Here is a 7,500-nt window from a genome sequence, read left to right on the forward strand (position 1 = left end):
TATGTGAGATGCTGTTTGCATATATATTGGGTTGTCCGGGAAGTTCGTGCCGATTTATAGTAGCTAACCTTTCGACTTATTTGCCATGAAACCACCTCAATTCTGGGAAGAGGGTATTTTCAAGTTAAAGGAAAGATGGAGACGCATTGTGCAACAAAATGGTTCATATTTGATTGATTAAAAATGCAATGGAAACTATTTATTGACCTTTTTCTTTCTTTTAAATATCGGCATGAACTTTCCGGAGAACCCAATATTTTATTCCATGAGCAGAAATTTTATTTTCCCTTACTTTCTTTTATTCATTATATTAATTTACCCATGTAGGCGCAGGAGTGGCTGTGTGGTAAGTAGCTTTCTTACCAACCACATAGCTCTAGGTTCATTCCCACTGCGTGGCACCTTGGGCAAGTGTCTTCTAATATAGCCTCGTACCGACCAAAGCCTTGTGAGTGGATTTGGTAGACGGAAACTGAAGGAAACCCGTCGTATATATGTATATATATATATATATATATATATATATATATATATATATATATATATATATATATATATATATATATATATATGTATGTATGTATGTGTGTGTATATGTTTGTGTGTCTGTGTTTGTCACCCCAACTTCGCTTGACAACCGATGCTGGTGAGTTTACGCCCCCGTAACGTAGCGGTTCGGCAAAAAGAGACCGATAGAATAAGTACTAGGCTTACAAAGAATAAGTCCTTATAGTACAAACGTACGAATCGATCCAAGAATGAATTTTGAAAATACATCAAAACATCAGCTTTCGCAAAATTTTAGCAAAAGAATAACTGTTTCTCATTTAGGCCCAAGGACAGCATATTCTTTTGGGACTTACGTTAGTAGATTGGCAGAATCTGGAGAGCTTCGGAAAAATGCCCTGCCATTTTCGTTCTTACACTTTGTATTCTGATTTCAAATCCTGCCAAGGTTAACTCCACCATTCATTTTTTGGGTCGATAAAAGAATAGGTCACATTGGACAGTGTAATCCTACACACTGCTAATTCGATGTGATAGCCACGGTTGGAAAACCTTTGATCATCAGTCTGCTCAATGAAGGCCGAATTGGAGCCAAACAACAAGATCAGTGATAACGAATATATTATAGTTTACCATTTAGATTTTCACGTTACGTTTCACGTTACGTTTCACGTTACGTTTCACGTTACGTTTCACGTTAGGTTTCGACGTATCAGTGAATTACTGGGTTCAGTGATATCAACTAACTACTCTTCTGTGTTTAAATAAAAAATTATGTTGAATTAACGAACACACGAATAAATATGTATCGGCACAAGTTCCATTTATTTCATATGATATCTTTGATATGTTTAATATCATTTGTTACACACAGAGTCTCACAAATCAAACAACACACACACACACACACACACACACACACACACACACACACACACACACACACACACACACACACACACACACACACACACACACACACACACACAGAACTTCACAAACAATGAATACGATCCTTAGAACAAATAACTTCCAAAATAGTAACACTCAAGTTTTAGAAGCAATTACATTTGTTATAGAAAAGTTGAAGACTTCGCATAGACGAACAAACGACAGAACCTCTACCCCAGTGATTCTCATCCGGGACCCATAAGGCCCTTGCGGATCCATATAAGACTTTGTTGTTAAAATTGATGTGCAATAAACTGGTTATATTTCTGCAAGACACAAAATATTTAAAGATATTTTAAATGCAATTCCTAATAATATATAATCATATAAATATAATAAAGGGTTTTAGACATCGAATGACTATGAGGGTCAGGAGTGGCTGTGTGGTAAGTAGCTTGCTTACCAACCACATGGTTCCGGGTTCAGTCCCACTGCGTGGCACCTTGGGCAAGTGTCTTCTACTATAGCCTCGGACCGACAAAAGCCTTGTGAGTGGATTTGGTAGACGGAAACTGAAAGAAGCCCGTCGTATATATGTATATGTATATATATATATGTGTGTTTGTGTGTCTGTGTTTGTTCCCTCAAGATCGCTTGACAACCGATGCTGGTGTGTTTATGTCCCGTAACTTAGCGGTTCGGCCAAAAGAGACCGATAGAATAAGTACTAGGTTTACAAATAATAAGTCCTGGGGTCGATTTGCTCGACTAAAGGCGGTGCTCCAGCATGGCCGAAGTCAAATGACTGAAACATGTAAAAGAGTAAAGAGTAAAGAGAGAGTCCTTCCGTTTATGAGACAAATAGGAATCAAAGAGGTTCATAGACAAAAAATAATTGAGAACCATTGCTCTATGAGGTCCCGTAGCCTGCTAGATATAAGAGCTAAATTTCTTTTGACCGTATCTTACAACCTTAAAGAATTAGTCACTTTGGATAGTGCAATCCTATATACATCTAAATCGATGTGATAGTCACAGTTGGAAAACCTTTCATCATAAGTCTGCTCATTGAAGACCGGATTGGAGCTAAGCAACAACAACAACAGCAACAACAACAACAACAAAGATAGCAAATACATTATAGGCTTTTTTTTAGATTTTCATTTTCCATCTCACCGTGATGCTTTTGACGAAATGTCTTCATTAATTTCATAGATAAGATCCGTTAAATGTTTCAATCCTCAGAATTTAAACTTTCCAAAAATTTCTTAGAAGCGTTTGAAAGGGACAAATAAGACGGCAATTATTTTTGTTATAAGACTCTAATACCTTTCTAGTTTTATTCATTTATAGAATTCTATTTGGACGTATTGCTTTTTAAGAAAACATCTACATGAATTTCTTTTGTAATATCCGTCAGTATTAAGTGCTATATAATCACTTTTCTGCAAATATTCAACCGTCAACTGTCTTACGAGTAATAACATTTTCGTATAAAGGAGCGGTCGATTTGAAACGAGTTGTCACGAGATGCGTCAGAAATAGAAAGACTTATCACAGAATTTGCAAATAAGCTGAATGTACGCACGCACACACATAGGTAAATATATATATATATATAAATAATAATACACGCACACACACACACACATATATATATATATATATATATATATATATATTTATATATATATATATATGTACATATATATATATATATATATATATATATATATATATATATATATATATATATATATATGTATAAATGTATAATATATATATATATATATATATATATATATATATATACATATATATATATATATATATATACATATATATATATATATATATATATATATATATATATATATATATATATATATATATATATATATATATATATATATATACATATATATATATATATATATATATATATATATATATGTACGTATATATACATATGTATGTTAATATGTATATGTATATATACGTATACGTAGATATATGTACATCTTTATATATGCGAATATATGTATATATATATATATATATATATATATATATATATATATATATATAAATATATATATATATATATATATATATATATATATATATATATATATATATATATATATATATATATATGAGAAAAATGAAATGATGCCATAAATCAGCAACAAATAATTTCAAATACAATAATAAAAAATAATAATAATAATGATCATAATGATGATAATAATAATAATAATAATATTAATAATAATAATAATAATAATAATAATAATAATAATAATAATAATAATAATAAGCAAATAAAGGTTTGTATGCAAGGAAGTTGAACTATGAAATACAACTTTGATTTTCTTTGTTTTTTTTATTTTCTTTTTGCAGATTTCTGTCTTGTAAAATATTTTCAACTGACGCTATTTTTGTTTGTATTATTCTTTTGAGTCGCTTGATTCATTGGATGGATCGTAGGCATGGTAACGATGAAGTAGGAGAGAGAAGGATAGAGAGTGAAAGAGCAAGATAGAGAGAGAGAGAGAGAGAGAGAGAGAAAGTGAAAGGGAGAGAGAGAGAGGGAGAGAGAGGGAGTTGGGTGGGAAAGAGAACATCAGCTGATCTGATCTTGTTCAAGATGTCAAAGTTTGGCTGACTTGATGTGAAGAGACTCTTTCCGTTTGAAAACACCCACAGAAATATCAAAATATATATTTAGATATTTGTTTTGATATTGTTGTCATAAGAGACTATTTATTCCAACGAAAATGTCTCGATAAGTATTCTTCAAGTCCACAATATCTTGGCGGCTGTTGCTGCCGTCGTCTTCGACACCATCGTTGTTGATATTATCGCAAGTCTCATTAATGTCATATCAACGAATTTATTAGAAAGCGTTAAGATCAGTTGTAAATGTGTGGACTTTTGTTGGAATTCGAAATCGCACCATCTTTTGCATTGACAAGGAATTTAAGGTTGTGAACATTAAATGTATAACGATAATATTGTTTTTTGTTGGCACTCCGTCGGTTATGACGACGAGGGTTCCAGTTGATCCGATCAACGGAACAGCCTGCTCGTGAAATTAACGTGCAAGTGGCTGAGCACTCCACAGACACGTGTACCCTTAACGTAGTTCTCGGGGTAGATTCAGCGTGACACAAAGTGTGACAAGGCTGGTCCCTTTGAAATACAGGTACAACAGAAATAGGAAGTAAGAGGGAGAGAAAGTTGTGGTGGAAGAGTACAGCAGGGTTCGCCACCATCCCCTGCCGGAGCCTCGTGGAGCTTTAGGTGTTTTCGCTCAATAAACACTCACAACGCCCGATCTGGGAATCGAAACCGCGATCCTATGACCGCGAGTCCGCTGCCCTAACCACTGGGCCATTGCGCCTCCACAACGATAATATTGATAACAGCAACAACAATAGCGTTATAGTATTAGCGATGAAATGACACTTGTGTGAAGGCGTATGGCTTAGTGGTTAGCGTATTCGGCTCACAAACGTAAAGTCGTGAGTTCGATTCGTGGAGACGCGTTTTGTCCTTGAGCAAGACACTTTATTCCACGTTGTTCCAGTCCACTCAGCTCTCAAAAATGAGTAGTACCTGTATTTCAAAGGGTCATCCTTGTCAAATTCTGTGTTCTGCTGAACCTCCCTGAGGGTTTGTGGAGAGCTCTGCTACTTACACGTTAATTTCACGACCAGGCTGTTCCATTGATCGCATCGAATGGAACACTCGTCGTCGTAACCGACGGAACCCCAGTGATAATTGTAACAACAGCGATGCTGCTACTGTTGTAATAACAGAAGTAATAACAACACTGTAATAACAACACTGTTGTTATTAATAGGAACAACAACAGTGTTATAATAACAAAAAATATCATAACAACAAAGTTGAAATAACAGGAGTAGTAACAACAACGAAAGTGTTGTATTAACAACAGCAATTATAATCTTTCTTTTTATTATAGGCACAAGGCCCGAAATTTCGAGAGAGGAGATAAGTCGACTACATCGATCCCAGTGTATAATTGATATTTATTTCATCGACCCAAAAGGTCAACCTCGGCGGAATTTGAACTCAGAACGAAGCATACAGGCGAAATACCGCTAAGCATTTCGCTCAGCGTGCTATCGATTCTACAACAGCAATAATAATATTTTCTACTCAAGGAACAAAGCCCGAAATTTTGGGGGAGGGGGCCAGTCGATTAGAACGACCCCAGTACGCAACTGGTACTTAATTTCCTATCATGGGGTGGGGGGAATGTTGGAACATAACACCCGCGATAGTCGAAACGACTACTGTATATGTACGCACACAAACACACCTCTATACACACACGCATGCACGCACGCACAGGTTTACATAACCACGTATACTATAATAACCAGGATAACTTTTGAGACATTAGAAATTTTGTTGAAAAGCGTATTAACAGTGGCCCAAACATATACAATAGACAGAGTGCAATAGGCACAAGGTTCGAAATTTTTGGAGAGGGGCCAGTCGATTACATCGACCCCAGTACGTAACTGGTACTTAATTTATCGACCCGGAAAAGATGAAAGGCAAAGTCGACCTCGGCGGAATTTGAACTCAGAGCGTAACGGCAGACGAAATACCGCTAAACATTTCGTCCGGCGCGCTAAAGTTTCTGCCAGCACGCCGCCAAAGAGTACAATGATAAAGCATATAGTAGTAAGTACACACATCACAAACATACACATGCACTTTCATTTACAATAATTCATATACAATTTATGTATATTAATATATATATATATATGTGTGTGTGTGTGTGAGTGTATATATATATATATATATATATATATATATATATTTATATACACTTTATATACACTTTATGCAGATGATTCTAAATATATCGGTATACAATGGAAGGAACGTAGAGAATTTTTGATCCATTATAAAGGACAAGAAAGCCTCTGTTAATATGTTGCAGAAAAATGAAAATATGCAATTTTATGCTCCCTACACATGTTTAGTTATCACAATTAAATAATTAAATAATTAGCAGTGTTGTAAGAAAACTTACTGTAGTGCAGTGGAAGGCTTTGTTAATGATATGAACCGACGATTAAAGCATTTCAGCGATGTAACCTGTAATAGGAAGAGTGAAACATCATTCAAATACAATATACTTCAGTATTCACGGTGGTAAGCTCATTAAGATAAATTGTGTATGTAACTTAATACTTACACAAAGAGAATGATTTATTTACGAGCCCAAGAAAGATTAGCCAATTGTACATTAATGTATAAGAGGGATGAGAAGACAATATGCAAATATTAAACCTTCCCAGTTTTTTTTTTTAGGAAATAAACTTTAAAAAGAAAAAAAAAACAACAACAAGTAAAAGATTATACGATGCATACAGGATATTGTAAAGGAAGTTTGTTTGTTTTCCTTTTTTGGGATTGTGCAATCGCTGGCGAAAAGAGATTCAAACAATAGCGCAATATTGTGTGGGTTTGAAAGGTGTCGTCATTTCTATGAGCACATCGTGCTATCTATTTCCAACTGAATGAAATAATTTCAAGAACCGTAGCACAACAAAATAGCTGCAAACCATGAACTGACAATAAAAGGCTGAAAATAAAAATCTCCTACAAACAATATTTGTTATGTGGTATTTGAGCAACGAACAGTGAATGTAGATAAAAACAATGCGGAGAGTAAAAAATAAATGAAAGTATAGACACACACACACACACATTATATATATATATATATATATATATATTTGTATATACTGTTTATATGTATATGTATATTATACACACACACCGGAGTGAAAACAATCGTGGAGCTATTTTAAGTTGTTGAAAGCGGCGAGAATTGGAAAAACCGTTTGTTCAACAAGCATAGTTTCTCAAAAGATTAGGTATGCACAAACTGTTATATCATCAACAGATATGTTGTTTATGCTTAAATTTGTACAACGGGAAACAGCCATAGAATAGAAATTCAAAGAAAAGACGGTGTTATAAAGATGAATAGAAAATAGAAAAGGGTTCTACACGCATACACACAACACACAGGCACACACACACACA

The 7,500-nt window shown here is 34.3% G+C and overlaps 1 protein-coding gene across 7 annotated transcripts in view; it reads right to left on the reverse strand.

Moving 5' to 3' along the window:
• LOC106875510 (uncharacterized) overlaps nucleotides 1-7,500 on the reverse strand; it is a 342,680-nt gene that overhangs the window by 22,026 nt on the left and 313,154 nt on the right. For 5 of the 7 annotated variants that reach the window (XM_052966006.2, XM_052966002.2, XM_052966004.2 and 2 more), the window contains one exon: nucleotides 6,479-6,543. The exons of the other annotated variants lie outside the window; for them this stretch is intronic. The gene's annotated coding sequence lies outside the window, so the exon portion shown is untranslated. The remainder of the gene's footprint in view (nucleotides 1-6,478; nucleotides 6,544-7,500) is intronic. 7 annotated transcript variants of the gene reach the window in all.

The sequence above is a fragment of the Octopus bimaculoides genome, chromosome 3 (genome assembly GCF_046866305.1).
Source record: "Octopus bimaculoides isolate indiv1 chromosome 3, ASM4686630v1, whole genome shotgun sequence".
Classification (NCBI taxonomy): domain Eukaryota; kingdom Metazoa; phylum Mollusca; class Cephalopoda; order Octopoda; family Octopodidae; genus Octopus; species Octopus bimaculoides.